The 19,628-nt window shown below is 44.4% G+C and overlaps 7 non-coding genes across 7 annotated transcripts; all 7 read right to left on the bottom strand.

The window, feature by feature from the left end:
* Positions 1-676: 676 nt before the first annotated feature.
* Positions 677-749, bottom strand: trnaf-gaa (transfer RNA phenylalanine (anticodon GAA)). The gene has a single exon. It is a non-coding gene; the product is annotated as a tRNA-Phe (tRNA).
* A 1,059-nt stretch (positions 750-1,808) lies between these two features.
* On the bottom strand, positions 1,809-1,881 carry trnak-cuu (transfer RNA lysine (anticodon CUU)). The gene has a single exon. It is a non-coding gene; the product is annotated as a tRNA-Lys (tRNA).
* Positions 1,882-4,731: 2,850 nt separating this feature from the next.
* On the bottom strand, positions 4,732-4,804 carry trnaf-gaa (transfer RNA phenylalanine (anticodon GAA)). Its single transcript has one exon. It is a non-coding gene; the product is annotated as a tRNA-Phe (tRNA).
* Positions 4,805-5,822: 1,018 nt separating this feature from the next.
* trnak-cuu (transfer RNA lysine (anticodon CUU)) lies at positions 5,823-5,895 on the bottom strand. The gene has a single exon. It is a non-coding gene; the product is annotated as a tRNA-Lys (tRNA).
* A 2,849-nt stretch (positions 5,896-8,744) lies between these two features.
* On the bottom strand, positions 8,745-8,817 carry trnaf-gaa (transfer RNA phenylalanine (anticodon GAA)). The gene has a single exon. It is a non-coding gene; the product is annotated as a tRNA-Phe (tRNA).
* A 1,726-nt stretch (positions 8,818-10,543) lies between these two features.
* Positions 10,544-10,616, bottom strand: trnak-cuu (transfer RNA lysine (anticodon CUU)). The gene has a single exon. It is a non-coding gene; the product is annotated as a tRNA-Lys (tRNA).
* A 2,851-nt stretch (positions 10,617-13,467) lies between these two features.
* Positions 13,468-13,540, bottom strand: trnaf-gaa (transfer RNA phenylalanine (anticodon GAA)). Its single transcript has one exon. It is a non-coding gene; the product is annotated as a tRNA-Phe (tRNA).
* Between the last annotated feature and the right edge of the window lie 6,088 nt (positions 13,541-19,628).

The following is a 19,628-nucleotide window of genomic DNA, read 5'->3' as shown; positions in this document are numbered from 1 at the left end:
AATCAGAGTATTTTCTAAATGGTGAGAAACTGGGTGCTGTGGAGGAGCAGAGAGATTTAGGGGTCCAAGTACAGAAATCGCTGCAGGTACAAAAATTAATTAAACAGCCTAATGTGCCGTTGGTACGGCCGGTTAACTCGTTTGCAAAGAGTATACTGTAACATAATGATCACGGACTCGATTCTTGTAATTTACTTTATTTATTTCGCGTTTTTGTAACTTTTGAAATCGAAGCTTTAAAAAGAAAATCAACAGAAAAATTCACGGGGACCGTTTTTGAATTACATCCGTTGTAACTTTGCCCCTGGGCAGGATAAACACGTCTTTCTTTTGATTTGTCTTTCTCCAATTTGCAGATAAACGTTTAACTCGCGGCCTGTTCCAATTAATGATCATCAGCAGCAACAGACAGACAGAGCGGGTCTGACCGCCCCGAGATGTGGAAAATGGAACAGTTCGGACAAATCAAATAGTCACCTGGCACCGAGAGAGACAAAACCAAGAGAAAAAGGCAGAAGGTAACAGTGAAATAACAGCCAAATACAAACGATATAAATAATTCCCATCCTTGATGTCTCTCCATTCAATCCCCAATCCTTCAGTGGCGGGAATTAAATTTCACTGCAAATGAATCCGAGAATCGAAGCAAGGAAGAAGAAAGGAAACAAACAAAAACTGCCGAAACTCGGGATTGAACCAAGGACCTTCAGATCTTCAGTCTAACGCTCTCCCAACTGAGCTATTTCGGCTCTGTACCCAACGATTACTTTGTGTTATTGTCGTGGAAGAAAATATAACCCCAGGAGGAATTGCCCCTCCTGTTCATTCCACAATTCACATATAAACATCGTACTCATAGAGATACACCCACAGTTCATATATAAACATCGTACTCATAGAGATACACCCACAGTTCATATATAAACAGCGTTGTCATACGTAAACTACCAAAGTTTATAAATCAACAGCGCACTCATGCATCCACACCCAGTTTGTGGGAGGAAGATCGGTACCGACCGCCGATAGAGCTCTCAGAGGCGGAAGCAGCAGCGACCGATCAAACTCTTGATCTCATCCTTAACACAGACCGGTAGATCCACCTGTGAAGTTACACCGCACTTTGATAGCAGGGACGGTAATTGCTTCTGAGAAGGCCTCAGGGCGTCTAATCGCTTCTTCGTGGCGATCCATTGTGGCAAGGGCATCTCAGAGAGGGGAAGGTACTATCAGAGGGCATCAGAGAGTGTAAGGGGGCTCAAAGAGGAGAGCGTGCAGTCAGATGGCATCAGAGAGTGTTTTTAAGATCTGAGAGAGGGGAAGGACTGCCGAGTATGGGAGAGTGCAAGGCGGCTCAGGGCGCATCTGTGTAAGGGGCAATCAATAGGTATCAGAGCAGGTGAATGGCGCTGACAAGGTTCAAAGTGAATCATGTACTCTCTGAGGGTGTCGGAGAAGGTCAGAGACAGAGCGTATCAGCGATGATAAGGAGCACAGGGAGAATCAAATGGGGTAAGGGGGGATCAGGAGGTATCAGAGAGGCGAATTGTTCCAGCGTTGGCATCTCCTAAATATTACATTTTCTGACCTTCAACATTTTTAATAACAACAAAAAGTGAATCCAATTGAACCGATAACCTGTCCGTGTCCCATGCGGAAGGAACGTGAAGGGAGAAGCGATTGGGGGTGGATATTTGGCAACGCTCACGGTTTCCTTTCACACAGCTCAGGGTTGTGCCTGTTTCGAATCTGGAGACAAGAGGTTGCACTTTAAATATTTTATCACCGAGTGTGAAAAGTAGAACACAAATCGCCCAACGTGGGACTCGAACCCACGACCCTGAGATTAAGAGTCTCATGCTCTATCGACTGAGCTAGCCGGGCCGACGGCTGAAATTTTTCCCATCTTATCATTGCAGAGAGACAGCTGTTGGCTTTGCTGCAGGAGTTCAGTTCGTTCCACAATCTCAGGGTATCGACTTCTGAACACCCGTTTTTTTCATTCTGGAGTTAGTCTGATGTATTTTACCATTCGTCCAGCTCGGCGCTGAGCAGTATCGAAACATCGGGACAAGAGAAGGCCATTCAGCCCCTCGAACCTGCTGCCCCATTCAATTGGATCATGAGTTGATCTGCAATTCATCTCTGTTTCTCCGTCTTGGACTCATATTGCTTGGTACCCGAATCGAAAAACGATCTGTCAATATCAGACTTCAAATTATGAATTGAACCACAATCCACATCCTTTGGGATGAGAGAGTTCCAGCTTTCGGCCGTATTTTGTTTGCTAAAGTGATTCCTGATTTCTTGCATGATTAGTCCAGCTCCAATTTCATTTTTGATTCGGCCAACAGAGAGAGAGAAAAAGGCCGTCTTCACCGGAGATTGATCCTTGAGCGATCTCTCACAAATCAACTGAAACCAGTCGGAATGTGAATACCATTTCACTTTGCCAAAATAAAGGGAGTGACATTCATTGTGGAAACAGTCTGATGTCGCTCACTGCAGAAATATCCATGTCAGTGTGAAGGAGCTCGCTTGCAACCTTCGAACCTTCTCTGTCAAGAAGTATTCCGACTTCGTTCAAGCCAACCTCGTTTTTTTGGATATTTTTCATATGCCTGTTATCCAACCGCAGAATAAATGGTGGAAAATCAGAGGCACTCAGCTGGCAATGCTTGCGCTGCATTTTCTGGCAGACAAGACACACATTCGAACCCAAGAATTTGCGAGACAATGAATGTTCAGGTAAAAGGTTGCCTTCGTGTCCTCAAACGACCAACTTTTCAGTTCGCAGCGAAACGCGCTAACCAATTGCGCCACAGAAACAGAACTTGCAAATGTTCAAGGACTAATTCATCGAGCTGACGCTTCAGGTTGCCGCACTCAATGAAACAGCTTTCTTCCAATCAGTTTACTTTTCCAAAATAAAATGTGTGCAGCTTGCACGAGTCAAAATCTTTGCTGTATTATTTCTGAAAATTAAACTCACCTTGCCATTAAACACCTGTATGTTGAAAGACTCAGTCCGCTCGTGGAAGAGAGGATTGATTTTTGAGCTGTGATTCGCCATTCTCTGATCCAGTAATATTCAGGTTTGCGGAAAATGAGATGAGATGAAATGAGCAGGACAAACCAGCAGGTCTGTGACACTACACGTTGTCTACAAAGTTGTCTCTTGCACTTACAGTGAAGTGGACGACAATTTTCACTCTTAAACCAGTAATTATTATGTTAAGAAAAAATGTGGCCGTGAAAGACTCGATTTCAGCGCGGTGACACGGGCCAGAGTAAAGTTCAGTTAATGCGATTGCCGAGTGGTGAGAGGTTGGATTTGTAACTCCTGTGCGGCTGCGCTGCGCATTGTCCAGATCTGTTTGGAGCGATATTCCCTTCAATTCATCACTTACAGGGACAGTTTGATTCTAAGTTTATTTTACCCGGTGCTTGGTGAGATTTCAGAAATAAATGCGACCCGTGCTTAAGCCAAACTCGTCACTAACACGTTGACCGATACAAGGCGGCCACACTCTGCACTTCAGAGAGATGAAAGCCGACAGCGATTTCTCGTCGATTCCAATGGCGAAAAAAAGTCATTCAATGAAAGTGCAGGTCATTGAGGTGCCTTTAAATTCCTGATTGTTTACACAGAACTTCTTCCCAAAGCGTTTGAGATACACGTGGGGCGATTTGGGGACTTCTTCTCCCTCTTTGCAAAAGTTTCATCCTCAGCACAAGATCAAAAGTCGAGGGCAAAATGAAACGATTTGCTCAAATTTGTGATCCAGAGAACCAGAATTTAGAGCAAGGTTCTGTTTATTGAGAAAAAGCAGATGAAACATTCATTCCGGAACGATACAGAACCCTATCAGCTCTAAAGGCAACGGTTACCCCGTGTTTTGAACACGCAGCCTTCTGGTGACGCAGGAAGAAACGCAGATGGTAGCAGGAAATTGAAAAGTGGGAATTGATAGATTAAGTGTGTGTACAAAACTGTGGCAAATCGTGTTCAGTGTGGGGGAGACCGAGGTCATACACTTTAAATCTAAGAAAGATAAATCAGAGTATTTTCTAAATGGTGAGAAACTCGGTGCTGTGGAGGAGCAGAGAGATTTAGGGGTCCAAGCACAGAAATCGCTGCAGGTCCAAAAATTAATTAAACAGCCTAATGTGCCGTTGGTACGGCCGGTTAACACGTTTGCAAAGAGTATACTGTAACATAATGATCACGGACTCGATTCTTGTAATTTACTTTATTTATTTCGCGTTTTTGTAACTTTTGAAATCGAAGCTTTAAAAGGAAAATCAACAGAAAAATTCACGGGGACCGTTTTTGAATTACATCCGTTGTAACTTTGCCCCTGGGCAGGATAAACACGTCTTTCTTTTGATTTGTCTTTCTCCAATTTGCAGATAAACGTTTAACTCGCGGCCTGTTCCCATTAATGATCATCAGCAGCAACAGACAGACAGAGCGTGTCTGACCGCCCCGAGATGTGGAAAATGGAACAGTTTCGGACAAATCAAATAGTCACCTGGCACCGAGAGAGACAAAACCAAGAGAAAAAGGCAGAAGGTAACAGTGAAATAACAGCCAAATACAAACGATATAAATAATTCCCATCCTTGATGTCTCTCTATTCAATCCCCAATCCTTCAGTGGCGGGAATTAAATTTCACTGCAAATAAATCCGAGAATCGAAGCAAGGAAGAAGAAAGTAAACAAACAAAAACTGCCGAAACTCGGGATTGAACCAAGGACCTTCAGATTTTCAGTTTAACGCTCTCCCAACTGAGCTATTTCGGCTCTGTACCCAACGATTACTTTGTGTTATTGTCGTGGAAGAAAATATAACCCCAGGAGGAATTGCCCCTCCTGTTCATTCCACAATTCATATATAAACATCGTACTCGTAGAGATACACCCACAGTTCATATATAAACATCGTTGTCATACGTAAACTACCAAAGTTTATAAATCAACAGCGCACTCATACATCCACACCCAGTTTGTTGGAGGAAGATCGGGATCGACCGCCGATGGAGCTCTCAGAGGCGGAAGCAGCAGCGACCGATCAAACTCTTGATCTCATCCTTAACACAGACCGGTAGATCCACCTGTGAAGTTACACCGCACTTTGATAGCAGGGACGGTAATTGGTTCTGAGAAGGCCTCAGGGCGTCTAATCGTTTCTTAGTGGCGATCCATTGTGGCAAGGGCATCTCAGAGAGGGGAAGGTACTATCAGAGGGCATCAGAGAGTGTAAGGGGGCTCAAAGAGGAGAGCGGTCAGTCAGATGGCATCAGAGAGTGTTTTAAGATCTGAGAGAGGGGAAGGACTGCCGAGTATGGGAGAGTGTAAGGCGGCTCAGGGCGCATCTGTGTGAGGGGCAATCAATCGGTATCAGAGCAGGTGAATGGCGCTGACAAGGTTCAAAGTGAATCATGGACTCTCTGAGGGTATCGGAGAAGGTGAGAGACAGAGCGTATCAGCGATGATAAGGAGCACAGGGAGAATCAAATGGGGTAAGGGGGGATCAGGAGGTATCAGAGAGGCGAATTGTTCCAGCGTTGGCATCTCCTAAATATTACATTTTCTGACCTTCAACATTTTTAATAACAACAAAAAGTGAATCCAATTGAACCGATAACCTGTCCGTGTCCCATGTGGAGGGAACGAGAAGGTAGAATCGATAGGGAGTGGATATTTGGCAACGCTCACGGTTTCCTTTCACACAGCTCAGGGTTGTGCCTGTTTCGAATCTGGAGACAAGAGGTTGCACTTTAAAAATGTTATCACCCAGTGTGAAAAGTAAAACACAAATCGCCCAACGTGGGGCTCGAACCCACGACCCTGAGATTAAGAGTCTCATGCTCCACCGACTGAGCTAGCCCGGCCGACGGCTGAAATTCTTCCCATCTTATCATTGCAGAGAGACAACTGTTGGCTTTGCTGCAGGAGTTCAGTTCGTTCCACAATCTCAGAGTATCGACTTCTGAACACCCGTTTTTTCATTCTGGAGTTTGTCCGATGTCTTTTACCATTCGTCCAGCTCCGCGCTGAGCAGTATATGAACATCGGGACAAGAGAAGGCCATTCATCCCCTCGAACCTGCTGCCCCATTCAATTGGATCATGAGTTGATCTGCAATTCATCTCTGTTTCTCCGTCTTGGACTCATATTCCTTGGTACCCGAATCGAAAAACGATCTGTCAATATCAGACTTCAAATTATGAATTGAACCACAATCCACATCCTTTGGGATGAGAGAGTTCCAGCTTTCGGCCGTATTTTGTTTGCTAAAGTGATTCCTGATTTCTTGCATGATTAGTCCAGCTCCAATTTCATTTTGGATTCGGCCAACAGAGAGAGAGAAAAAGGCCGTCTTCACCGGAGATTGATCCTTTAGCGATCTCTCACAAATCAACTGAAACCAGTCGGAATGTGAATACCATTTCACTTTTCCAAAATAAAGGGAGTGACATTCATTGTGGAAACAGTCTGATGTGGCTCACTGCAGAAATATCCATGTCAGTGTGAAGGAGCTCGCTTGCAACCTTCGAACCTTCTCTGTCAAGAAGTATTCCGACTTCGTTCAAGCCAACCTCGTTTTTTTGGATATTTTTCATATGCCTGTTATCCAACCGCAGAATAAATGGTGGAAAATCAGACGCACTCAGCTGGCAATGCTTGCGGTACATTTTCTGGCAGACAAGACACACATTCGAACCCAAGAATTTGCGAGACAATGAATGTTAAGATAAAAGGTTTCCTTCGTGTCCTCTAACGACCAACTTTTCAGTTCGCAGCGAAACGCGCTAACCAATTGCGCCACAGAAACAGAACTTGCAAATGTTCAAGGACCAATTCATCGAGCTGACGCTTCAGGTTGCCGCACTCAATGTAACAGCTTTCTTCCAATCAGTTTACTTTTCCAAAATAAAATGTGTGCAGCTTGCACGAGTCAAAATGTGTTCTGTATTATTTCTGAAAATTAAACTCACCTTGCCATTAAACACCTGTATGTTGAAAGACTCAGTCCGCTCGTGGAAGAGAGGATTGATTTTTGAGCTGTGATTTGCCATTCTCTGATCCAGTAATATTCAGGTTTGCGGAAAATGATATGAGATGAAATGAGCAGGACAAACCAGCAGGTCTGTGACACTACACGGTGTCTACAAAGTTGTCTCTTGCACTTACAGTGAAGTGGACGACAATTTTCACTCTTAAACCAGTAATTATTATGTTAAGAAAAAATGTGGCCGTGAAAGACTCGATTTCAGCGCGGTGACACGGGCCGGAGTAAAGTTCAGTTAATGCGATTGCCGAGTGGCGAGAGGTTGGATTTGTAACTCCTGTGCGGTTGCGCTGCACATTGTCCAGATCTGCTTGGAGCGATATTCCCTTCAATTCATCACTTACAGGGACAGTTTGATTCTAAGTTTCTTTTTCCCGGTGATTGGTGAGATTTCAGAAATAAACGCGACCCGTGCTTAACCCAAACTCGTCACTAACACGTTGACCGATACAAGGCGGCCACACTCTGCACTTCAGTGAGATGAAAGCCGACAGCGATTTCTCGTCGATTCCAATGGCGAAAAAAAGTCATTCAATGAAAGTGCAAGTCATTGAGGTGCCTTTAAATTCCTGATTGTTTACACAGAACTTCATCCCAAAGCGTTTGAGATACACGTGGGGCGATTTGGGGACTTCTTCTCCCTCTTTGCAAAAGTTTCATCCGCAGCACAAGATCAAAATTCGAGGGCAAAATGAAACGATTTGCTCAAATTTGAGAACCAGAGAACCAGAATATAGAGCAAGGTTCTGTTTATTGAGAAAAAGCAGATGAAACATTCATTCCGGAACGATACAGAACCCTATCAGCTCTAAAGGCAACGGTTACCCCGTGTTTTGAACACGCAGCCTTCTGGTCGCGCAGGAAGTAACGCAGATGGTCGCAGGAAATTGAAAAGTGGGAATTGATAGATTAAGTGTGTGGACAAAACTGTGGCAAATCGTGTTCAATGTGGGGGAGACCGAGGTCATACACTTTAAATCTAAGAAAGATAAATCAGAGTATTTTCTAAATGGTGAGAAACTCGGTGCTGTGGAGGAGCAGAGAGATTTAGGGGTCCAAGTGCAGAAATCGCTGCAGGTACAAAAATTAATTAAACAGCCTAATGTGCAGTTGGGACAGCCGGTTAAATCGTTTGCAAAGAGTATACTGTAACATAATGATCACGGACTCGATTCTTGTAATTTACTTTATTTATTTCGCGTTTTTGTAACTTTTGAAATCGAAGCTTTAAAAAGAAAATCAACAGAAAAATTCACGGGGACCGTTTTTGAATTACATCCGTTGTAACTTTGCCCCTGGGCAGGATAAACACGTCTTTCTTTTGATTTGTCTTTCTCCAATTTGCAGATAAACGTTTAACTCGCGGCCTGTTCCCATTAATGATCATCAGCAGCAACAGACAGACAGAGCGGTTCTGACCGCCCCGAGATGTGGAAAATGTAACAGTTTCGGACAAATCAAATAGTCACCTGGCAGCGAGAGAGACAAAACCAAGAGAAAAAGGCAGAAGGTAACAGTGAAATAACAGCCAAATACAAACGATATAAATAATTCCCATCCTTGATGTCTCTCTATTCAATCCCCAATCCTTCAGTGGCGGGAATTAAATTTCACTGCAAATAAATCCGAGAATCGAAGCAAGGAAGAAGAAAGTAAACAAACAAAAACTGCCGAAACTCGGGATTGAAACAAGGACCTTTCGGTCTTCGGTCTAACGCTCTCCCAACTGAGCTATTTCGGCTCTGTACCCAACGATTACTTTGTGTTATTGTCGTGGAAGAAAATATAACCCCAGGAGGAATTGCCCCTCCTGTTCATTCCACAATTCATATATAAACATCGTACTCGTAGAGATACACCCACAGTTCATATATAATTGTAAACAATTTTACAACACCAAGTTATAGTCCAGCAATTTTATTTTAAATTCACAAGCTTTCGGAGATTTTCTCCTTCTGTCTCTTACCTTCTCCGATACCCTCAGAGAGTCCATGATTCCCTTTGAACCTTGTCAGCGCCATTCACCTGCTCTGATACCGATTGATTGCCCCTTACACAGATGCGCCCTGAGCCGCCTTACACTCTCCCATACTCGGCAGTCCTTCCCCTCTCTCAGATCTTAATACACTCTCTGATGCCATCTGACTGGGCGCTCTCCTCTTTGAGCCCCCTTACACTCTCTGATGCCCTCTGAGAGTCCATGATTCCCTTTGAACCTTGTCAGCGCCATTCACCTGCTCTGATACCTATTGATTGCCCCTTACACAGATGCGCCCTGAGCAGCCTTACACTCTCCCATCCTCGGCAGTCCTTCCCCTCTCTCAGATCTTAATACACTCTCTGATGCCATCTGACTGCCCGCTCTCCTCTTTGAGCCCCCTTACACTCTCTGATGCCCTCTGATAGTACCTTCCCCTCTCTGAGATGCCCTTGCCAAACATTTGCCTGAGGAAGGAGAAAATCTCCGAAAGCTTGTGAATTTAAAATAAAATTGCTGGACTATAACTTGGTGTTGTAAAATTGTTTACAATTGTCAACCCCAGTCCATCACCGGCATCTCCACATCATGACAGTTCATATATAAACATCGTTGTCATACGTAAACTACCAAAGTTTATAAATCAACAGCGCACTCATACATCCACACCCAGTTTGTGGGAGGAAGATCGGTACCGAACGCCGATGGAGATCTCAGAGGCTGAAGCAGCAGCGACCGATCAAACTCTTGATCTCATCCTTCACACAGACCGGTAGATCCACCTGTGAAGTTACACCGCACTTTGATAGCAGGGACGGTAATTGCTTCTGAGAAGGCCTCAGGGCGTCGAATCGCTTCTTAGTGGCGATCCATTGTGGCAAGGGCATCTCAGAGAGGGGAAGGTACTATCAGAGGGCATCAGAGAGTGTAAGGGGGCTCAAAGAGGAGAGCGGGCAGTCAGATGGCATCAGAGAGTGTATTAAGATCTGAGAGAGGGGAAGGACTGCCGAGTATGGGAGAGTGTAAGGCGGCTCAGGGCGCATCTGTGTAAGGGGCAATCAATAGGTATCAGAGCAGGTGAATGGCGCTGACAAGGTTCAAAGGGAATCATGGACTCTCTGAGGGTATCGGAGAAGGTAAGAGACAGAGCGTATCAGCGATGATAAGGAGCACAGGGAGAATCAAATGGGGTAAGGGGGGATCAGGAGGTATCAGAGAGGCGAATTGTTCCAGCGTTGGCATCTCCTAAATATTACATTTTCTGACCTTCAACATTTTTAATAACAACAAAAAGTGAATCCAATTGAACCGATAACCTGTCCGTGTCCCATGTGGAGGGAACGAGAAGGTAGAATCGATAGGGAGTGGATATTTGGCAACGCTCACGGTTTCCTTTCACACAGCTCAGGGTTGTGCCTGTTTCGAATCTGGAGACAAGAGGTTGCACTTTAAAAATTTTATCACCGAGTGTGAAAAGTAGAACACAAATCGCCCAACGTGGGGCTCGAACCCACGACCCTGAGATTAAGAGTCTCATGCTCTACCGACTGAGCTAGCCGGGCCGACTACTGAAATTCCTCCCATCTTATCATTGCAGAGAGACAACTGTTGGCTTTGCTGCAGGAGTTCAGTTCGTTCCACAATCTCAGGGTATCGACTTCTGAACACCCGTTTTTTCATTCTGGAGTTCGTCTGATGTCTTTTACCATTCGTCCAGCTCCGCGCTGAGCAGTATCGGAACATCGGGACAAGAGAAGGCCATTCAGCCCCTCGAACCTGCTGCCCCATTCAATTGGATCATGAGTTGATCTGCAATTCATCTCTGTTTCTCCGTCTTGGACTCATATTCCTTGGTACCCGAATCGAAAAACCACCTGTCAATATCAGACTTCAAATTATGAATTGAACCACAATCCACATCCTTTGGGATGAGAGAGTTCCAGCTTTCGGCCGTATTTTGTTTGCTAAAGTGATTCCTGATTTCTTGCATGATTAGTCCAGCTCCAATTTCATTTTGGATTCGGCCAACAGAGAGAGAGAAAAAGGCCGTCTTCACCGGAGATTGATCCTTCAGCGATCTCTCACAAATCAACTGAAACCAGTCGGAATATGAATACCATTTCACTTTTCCAAAATAAAGGGAGTGACATTCATTGTGGAAACAGTCTGATGTGGCTCACTGCAGAAATATCCATGTCAGTGTGAAGGAGCTCGCTTGCAACCTTCGAACCTTCTCTGTCAAGAAGTATTCCGACTTCGTTCAAGCCAACCTCGTTTTTTTGGATATTTTTCATATGCCTGTTATCCATCCGCAGAATAAATGGTGGAAAATCAGGCGCACTCAGTTGGCAATGCTTGCGGTACATTTTCTGGCAGACAAGACACATATTCGAACCCAAGAATTTGCGAGACAATGAATGTTAAGTTAAAAGGTTGCCTTCGTGTCCTCTAACGACCAACTTTTCAGTTCGCAGCGAAACGCGCTAACCAATTGCGCCACAGAAACAGAACTTGCAAATGTTCAAGGACTCATTCATCGAGCTGACGCTTCAGGTTGCCGCACTCAATGTAACAGCTTTCTTCCAATCAGTTTACTTTTCCAAAATAAAATGTGTGCAGCTTGCACGAGTCAAAATCTGTGCTGTATTATTTCTGAAAATTAAACTCACCTTGCCATTAAACACCTGTATGTTGAAAGACTCAGTCCGCTCGTGGAAGAGAGGATTGATTTTTGAGCTGTGATTCGCCATTCTCTGTTCCAGTAATATTCAGGTTTGCGGAAAATGAGATGAGATGAAATGAGCAGGACAAACCAGCAGGTCTGTGACACTACACGGTGTCTACAAAGTTGTCTCTTGCACTTACAGTGAAGTGGACGACAATTTTCACTCTTAAACCAGTAATTATTATGTTAAGAAAAAATGTGGCCGTGAAAGACTCGATTTCAGCGCGGTGACACGGGCCGGAGCAAAGTTCAGTTAATGCGATTGCCGAGTGGCGAGAGGGTGGATTTGGAACTCCTGTGCGGCTGCGCTGCGCATTGTCCAGATCTGTTTGGAGCGATATTCACTTCAATTCATCACTTACAGGGACAGTTAGATTCTAAGTTTCTTTTTCCCGGTGCTTGGTGAGATTTCAGAAATAAACGCGACCCGTGCTTAACCCAAACTCGTCACTAACACATTGACCGATACAAGGCGGCCACACTCTCCACTTCCGTGAGATGAAAGCCGACAGCGATTTCTCGTCGATTCCAATAGCGAAAAAAATGTCATTCAATGAAAGTGCAGGTCATTGAGGTGCCTTTAAATTCCTGATTGTTTACACAGAACTTCTTCCCAAAGTGTTTGAGATACACGTGGGGCGATTTGGGGACTTCATCTCCCTCTTTGCAAAAGTTTCATCCACAGCACAAGATCAAAAGTCGAGGGTGAAATGAAACGATTTGCTGAAATTTGAGAACCAGAGAACCAGAATTTAGAGCAAGGTTCTGTTTATTGAGAAAAAGCAGATGAAACATTCATTCCGGAACGATACAGAATCCTATCAGCTCTAAAGGCAACGGTTACCCCGTGTTTTGAACACGCAGCCTTCTGGTGACGCAGGAAGTAACGCAGATGGTAGCAGGAAATTGAAAAGTGGGAATTGATAGATTAAGTGTGTGGACAAAACTGTGGCAAATTGAGTTCAATGTGGGGGCGACCGAGATCATACACTTTAAATCTAAGAATGGTAAATCAGAGTATTTTCTAAATGGTGAGAAACTCGGTGCTGTGGAGGAGCAGAGAGATTTAGGGGTCAAAGTACAGAAATCGCTGCAGGTACAAAAATTAATTAAACAGCCTAATGTGCCGTTGGTACGGCCGGTTAACACGTTTGCAAAGAGTATACTGTAACATAATGATCACGGACTCGATTCTTGTAATTTACTTTATTTATTTCGCGTTTTTGTAACTTTTGAAATCGACGCTTTACAAAGAAAATCCACAGAAAAATTCACGGGGACCGTTTTTTGAATTACATCCGTTGTAACTTTGCCCCTGGACAGGATAAACACGTCTTTCTTTTTATTTGTCTTTCTCCAATTTGCAGATAAACGTTTGACTCGCGGCCTGTTCCCATTAATGATCATCAGCAGGAACAGACAGACAGAGCGGGTCTGACCGCCCCGAGATGTGGAAAATGCATCAGTTTCGGACAAATCAAATAGACACCTGGCACCGAGAGAGACAAAACCAAGAGAAAAAGGCAGAAGGTAACAGTGAAATAACAGCCAAATACAAACGATGTCAATATTTGCCATCCTTGATGTCTCTCTGTTCAATCCCCAATCCTGCAGTGGCGGGAATTAAATTTCACTGCAAATAAATCCGAGAATCGAAGCAAGGAAGAAGAAACTAAACAACCATAAACTGCCGAAACTCGGGATTGAACCAAGGACCTTTAGATCTTCAATCTCACGCTCTCCCAACTAAGCTATTTCGGCTCCACATCGATTCTTTACTTTGTGTCATTCTCGTGGAAGAAAATAAAACCCCAGGAGGAATTGCCCCTCCTGTTCATTCCACAATTCATATGTAAACATCGCACTCATATGTACACACCCACAGTTCATATATAAACACCGCACTTATAAATACACACCCTCAGCTGATATATAAACATCGCACTCATTTATGCACACCCACAGTTCATATTTATACATCGCACTCATATGTACACACCCACAGTGTATATATAAATATCGCACTCATATATACACACCCACAGTTTATATATAAACATCGTTGTCATACCTAAACTCCCCAAGTTTATAAATCAACAGCGGACTCATCGATCCACACCCAGTTTGCAGGAGGAATATCAGTACCGACTGCCAATGGAGATCTCAGAGTGGGAGAGGCGGAAGCAACAGCGACCGAACAAACTCTGGATCTCATTCTTAACACAGACCGGTCGATTCACCTGTGAAGTTACACCGCACTTTGATAGCAGGGACGGTAATGGGTTCTGAGAAGGCATCAGGGGGTCTAATTGCTTCTTAGTAGCGATCCATTGGGGCAAGGGCATCTCAGATAGGGAAGGGACAGTCAGAGGGCATCAGAGAGTGTAACGGGGCTCAAAGAGTGGAAGGGAAAGTCAGGGGGTATCAGAGAGTGTATTGAGATCTCGCAGAGAGGAAAGACTGCCAGAGGGTGTCAGAGAGTGTAAGGACGCTCAGGGCGAATCAGTGGGTGAGGTGCACTCAGCGGGTATCAGAGAGTGTAAAGGGCGCTGACAAGGTTCAAAGAGGATAATGGACTCTCTGAGGGTATCAGAGAATATGGGGAGCTCATGGAGAATCAAAGAGGGTAAGGTGGGCTCAGGAGGTATCAGAGAGGCGAATGGACGTGTCCCATGTGGAGGGAATGAGAAGATAGTATCGGGAGGGACTGGATATTTGCAACGCTCACGGTTTCCTTTCACACAACTCAGTGTTGTGTCTGTTTCTATAACTGGATTTCTTGAACTGGAGATGAGGTCGCACTTTGAAACTTTCATCACCCACTGTGAAAAATAGAACACAAAACGCCCAATCTGTGGTTTCAACCCACAACCCCGAGATTAGGAACTTCGTGCTTTACCGACTGAGCTAGCCGGGCCAGCGGCAGGGCTCCTTCCCTTCCGATGATTGCAGAGAGGCAGGTGGTGACTTTGCTGTCAGAGTTCAGTTTGTCCGACGATCCGAAGGTGGCTTAATCTGCACACCCGCTTTTCATTCTGGAGTCAGTCTGATGCCTTTTACCAGTCGTCCAGCCCCGCGCTGAGCAGGAGAGGATCATCGGCCCGTCGAACCTGCTGTCCCATTCAATTCGATCATGAGGTGATCAGTGATTCATCAATGTTTCCCCGCCTTGGACTCATATCCCTTGGTAACCGAAGCGGAAAAAGATCTATCAATATCAGATTTGAACATTTGAATTGAGCCACAATCCACATCCTTTGGGATGAGAGAAATCCAGCTTTCGGCCGTATTTTGTTTGCTAAAGTGATTCCTGATTTCTTGCATCATTAGTCCAGCTCCAATTTCATTTTGGATTCGGCCAACAGAGAGAGAGAGTGAAAAAGCCGCCTTAACCGGAGATTGATCCTTTAACGATCTCTCACAAATCAACTGAAATCTGTCGGAATGTGAATACGATTTCACTTTTCCAAAATAAAGGGAGTGACATTCATTGTGGAAACAGTCCGATGTCGCTCACTGCAGAAATATCCATGTCAGTGTGAAGGAGCTCGCTTGCAACCTTCGAACCTTCTCTGTCAAGAAGTATTCCGACTTCGTTGAAGCCAACCTCGTTTTTTTTGGATATTTTTCATATGCCTGTTATCCAACCGCAGAATAAATGGTGGAAAATCAGACGCACTCAGCTGGCAATGTTTGCGGTACATTTTCTGGCAGACAAGACACACATTCGAACCCAAGAAATGCGAGACAATGAATGTTAAGGTAAAAGGTTGCCTGAGCGTCCTCGAGTGGGTTCGAACGACCAACTTTTCAGTTCGCAGCGAAACGCGCTAACCAATTGCGCCACAGAAACAGAACTTGCAAATGTTCAAGGACTAATTCATTGAGCTGACGCTTCAGGTTGCCGCACTCAATGTAACAGCTTTCTTCCAATCAGTTTACTTTTCCAAAATAAAATGTGTGCAGCTTGCACGAGTCAAAATCTGTGCTGTATTATTTCTGAAAATTGAACTCACCTTGCCATTAAACACCTGGATTTTGAAAGACTCAGTCCGTTCGTGGAAGAGAGGATTGATTTTTGAGCTGTGATTCGCCATTCTCTGTTCCAGTAATATTCAGGTTTGCGGAAAATGAGATGAGATGAAATGAGCAGGACAAACCAGCAGGTCTGTGACACTACACGGTGTCTACAAAGTTGTCTCTTGCACTTACAGTGAAGTGGACGACAATTTTCACTCTTAAACCAGTAATTATTATGTTAAGAAAAAATGTGGCCGAGAAAGACTCGATTTCAGCGCGGTGACACGGGCCAGAGTAAAGTTCAGTTAATGCGATTGCCGAGTGGCGAGAGGGTGGATTTGGAACTCCTGTGCGGCTGCGCTGCACATTGTCCAGATCTGTTTGGAGCGATATTCACTTCAATTCATCACTTACAGGGACAGTTTGATTCTAAGTTTCTTTTCCCCGGTGCTTGGTGAGATTTCAGAAATAAACGCGACCCGTGCTTAACCCAAACTCGTCACTAACACGTTGACCGATACAAGGCGGCCACACTCTCCACTTCAGTGAGATGAAAGCCGACAGTGATTTCACGTCGATTCCAAGTAACGCAGTGATCGCAGGAAATTGAAAAGTGGGAATTGATAGATTAAGTGTGTGGACAAAACTGTGGCAAATAGAGTTCAATGTGGGGAAGACCGAGGTCATACACTTTAAATCTAAGAAAGATAAATCAGAGTATTTTCTAAATGGTGAGAAACTCGGTGCTGTGGAGGAGCAGAGAGATTTAGGGGTCCAAGTACAGAAATCGCTGCAGGTACAAAAATTAATTAAACAGCCTAATGTGCCGTTGGTACGGCCGGTTAACTCGTTTGCAAAGAGTATACTGTAACATAATGATCACGGACACGATTCTTGTAATTTACTTTATTTATTTCGCGTTTTTGTAACTTTTGAAATCGAAGCTTTACAAAGAAAATCCACAGAAAAATTCACGGGGACCGTTTTTGAATTACATCCGTTGTAACTTTGCCCCTGGGCAGGATGAACACGTCTTTCTTTTTATTTGTCTTTCTCCAATTTGCAGATAAACATTTGACTCGCGGCCTGTTCCCATTAATGATCATCAGCAGGAACCGACAGACAGAGCGGGTCTGACCGCCCCGAGATGTGGAAAATGGATCAGTTTCGGACAAATCAAATAGTCACCTGGCACCGAGAGAGACAAAACCAAGAGAAAAAGGCAGAAGGTAACAGTGAAATAACAGCCAAATACAAACGATATAAATATTTCCCATCCTTGATGCCTCTCTATTCAATCCCCAATCCGAGAGTGGCGGGAATTAAATTTCACTGCAAATAAATCCGAGAATCGAAGCAAGGAAGAAGAAAGTAAACAACCAAAAACTGCCGAAACTCGGGATTGAATCAAGGACCTTCAGATCTATCAGTCGAACGCTCTCTCAACTGAGCTATTTCGGCTCTACACCCAACAATTACTTTGTGTTATTGTCGTGGAAGAAAATATAACCCCAGGAGGAATTGCCCCTCCTGTTCATTCCACAATTCATATATAAACATCGTACTCATAGAGATACACCCACAGTTCATATATAAACATCGTTGTCATAAGTGAACTACCAAAGTTTATAAATCAACAGCGCACTCATACATCCACACCCAGTTTATGGGAGGAAGATCGGTACCGACCGCCGATAGAGCTCTCAGAGGCGGAAGCAGCAGCGACCGATCAAACTCTTGATCTCATCCTTAACACAGACCGGTCGATCCACCTGTGAAGTTACACCGCACTTTGATAGCACGGACGGTAATTGGTTCTGAGAAGGTCTCAGGGCGTCTAATCGCTTCTTAGTGGTGATCCATTGGGGCAAGGGCATCTCAGAGAGGGGAAGTTACTATCAGAGGGCATCAGAGAGTGTAAGGGGGCTCAGAGAGAGGAAGGGACAGTCAGATGGCATCAGAGTGTGTTTTTAGATCTGAGAGAGGGGAAGGACTGCCGAGTATGGGAGAGTGTAAGGGGGTTCAGGGCGCATCTGTGTAAGGGGCACTCAGTCGGTATCAGAGCAGGTGAATGTCGCTGACAAGGTTCAAAGTGGATCATGGACTCTCTGAGGATATCGGAGAAGGTAAGAGACAGAGCGTATCAGCGATGATAAGGAGCACAGGGAGAATCAAATAGGGTAAGGGGGGATCAGGAGGTATCAGAGAGGCGAATTGTTCCAGCGTTGGCATCTCCTAAATATTACATTTTCTGACCTTCAACATTTTTCATAACAACAAAGAGTGAATCCAATTGAACCGAAAACCTGTCCGTGTCCCATGTGGAGGGAACGAGAAGGTAGAATCGGGAGGGAGTGGATATTTGGCAACGACAATTTTCACTCTTAAACCAGCAATTATTAAGTTAAGAAAAAATGTGGCCGATGAAGACTCGATTTCAGCGCGGTTAATGCGATTGCCGAGTGGCGAGAGGGTGGATTTGGAACTCCTGTGCGGCTGCGCTGCACATTGTCCAGATCTGTTTGGAGCGATATTCACTTCAATTCATCACTTACAGGGACACTTTGATTCTAAGTTTCTTTTCCCCGGCGCTTGGTAATATTTCAGAAATAAACGCGACCCGTGCTTAACCCAAACTCGTCACTAACACGTTGACCGATACAAGGCGGCCACACTCTCCACTTCAGTGAGATGAAAGCCGACAGCGATTTCACGTCGATTCCGATGGCGACAAAAACTAATTCAATGAAAGTGCAGGTCATTGAGGTGCCTTTAAATTCCTGATTGTTTACACAGAACTTCTTCCCAAAGCGTTTGAGATACACGTGGGGCGATTTGGGGACTTCTTCTCCCTCTTTTCAAAAGTTTCATCCGCAGCACAAGGTCAAAAGTCGAGGGCAAAATGAAACGATTTGCTGAAATTTGAGAACCAGAGAACCAGAATTTAGAGCAAGGTTCTGTTTATTGAGAAAAAGCAGCTGAAACATTCTTTCCGGAACGATACAGAATCCTATCAGCTCTCAAGGCAACGGTTACCCCGTGTTTTGAACACGCAGCCTTCTGGTGACCCAGGAAGTAATGCAAATGGTAGCCGGAAATTGAAAAGTGGGAATTGATAGATTAAGTGTATGGACAAAACTGTGGCAAATAGAGTTCAATGTGGGGGAGACCGAGGTCATACACTTTAAATCTAAGAAAGATAAATCAGAGTATTTTCTAAATGGTGAGAAACTCGGTGCTGTGGAGGAGCAGAGAGATTTATGGGTCCAAGTACAGAAATCGCTGCAGCCTCATGTGCCGTTGGTACGGCTGGTTAACTCGTTTGCAAAGAGTATACTGTAACATAATGATCACGGACTCGATTCTTGTAATTTACTTTATTTATTTCGCGTTTTTGTAACTTTTGAAATCGAAGCTTTACAAAGAAAATCGACAGAAAAATTCACGGGGACAGTTTTTTGAATTACATCCGTTGTTACTTTGCCCCTGGACAGGATAAACACGTCTTTCTTTTGATTTGTCTTTCTCCAATTTGCAGATAAACGTTTAACTCGCGGCCTGTTCCCATTAATGATCATCAGCAGCAACAGACAGACAGAGCGGGTCTGACCGCCCCGAGATGTGGAAAATGCATCAGGTTAGGACATATCAAATAGTCACCCGGCACCGAGAGAGACAAAACCAAGAGACAAAGGCAGAAGGTAACAGAGAAATAACAGCCAAATACAAACGATATAAATATTTCCCATCCTTGATGTCTCTCTATTCAATCCCCAATCCTTCAGTGGCGGGAATTAAATTTCACTGCAAATAAATCCGAGAATCGAAG

This window comes from Heptranchias perlo, chromosome 20, assembly GCF_035084215.1.
Source record: "Heptranchias perlo isolate sHepPer1 chromosome 20, sHepPer1.hap1, whole genome shotgun sequence".
Lineage (NCBI taxonomy): Eukaryota > Metazoa > Chordata > Chondrichthyes > Hexanchiformes > Hexanchidae > Heptranchias > Heptranchias perlo.
This window is presented reverse-complemented; position numbering and strand designations above follow the sequence as displayed.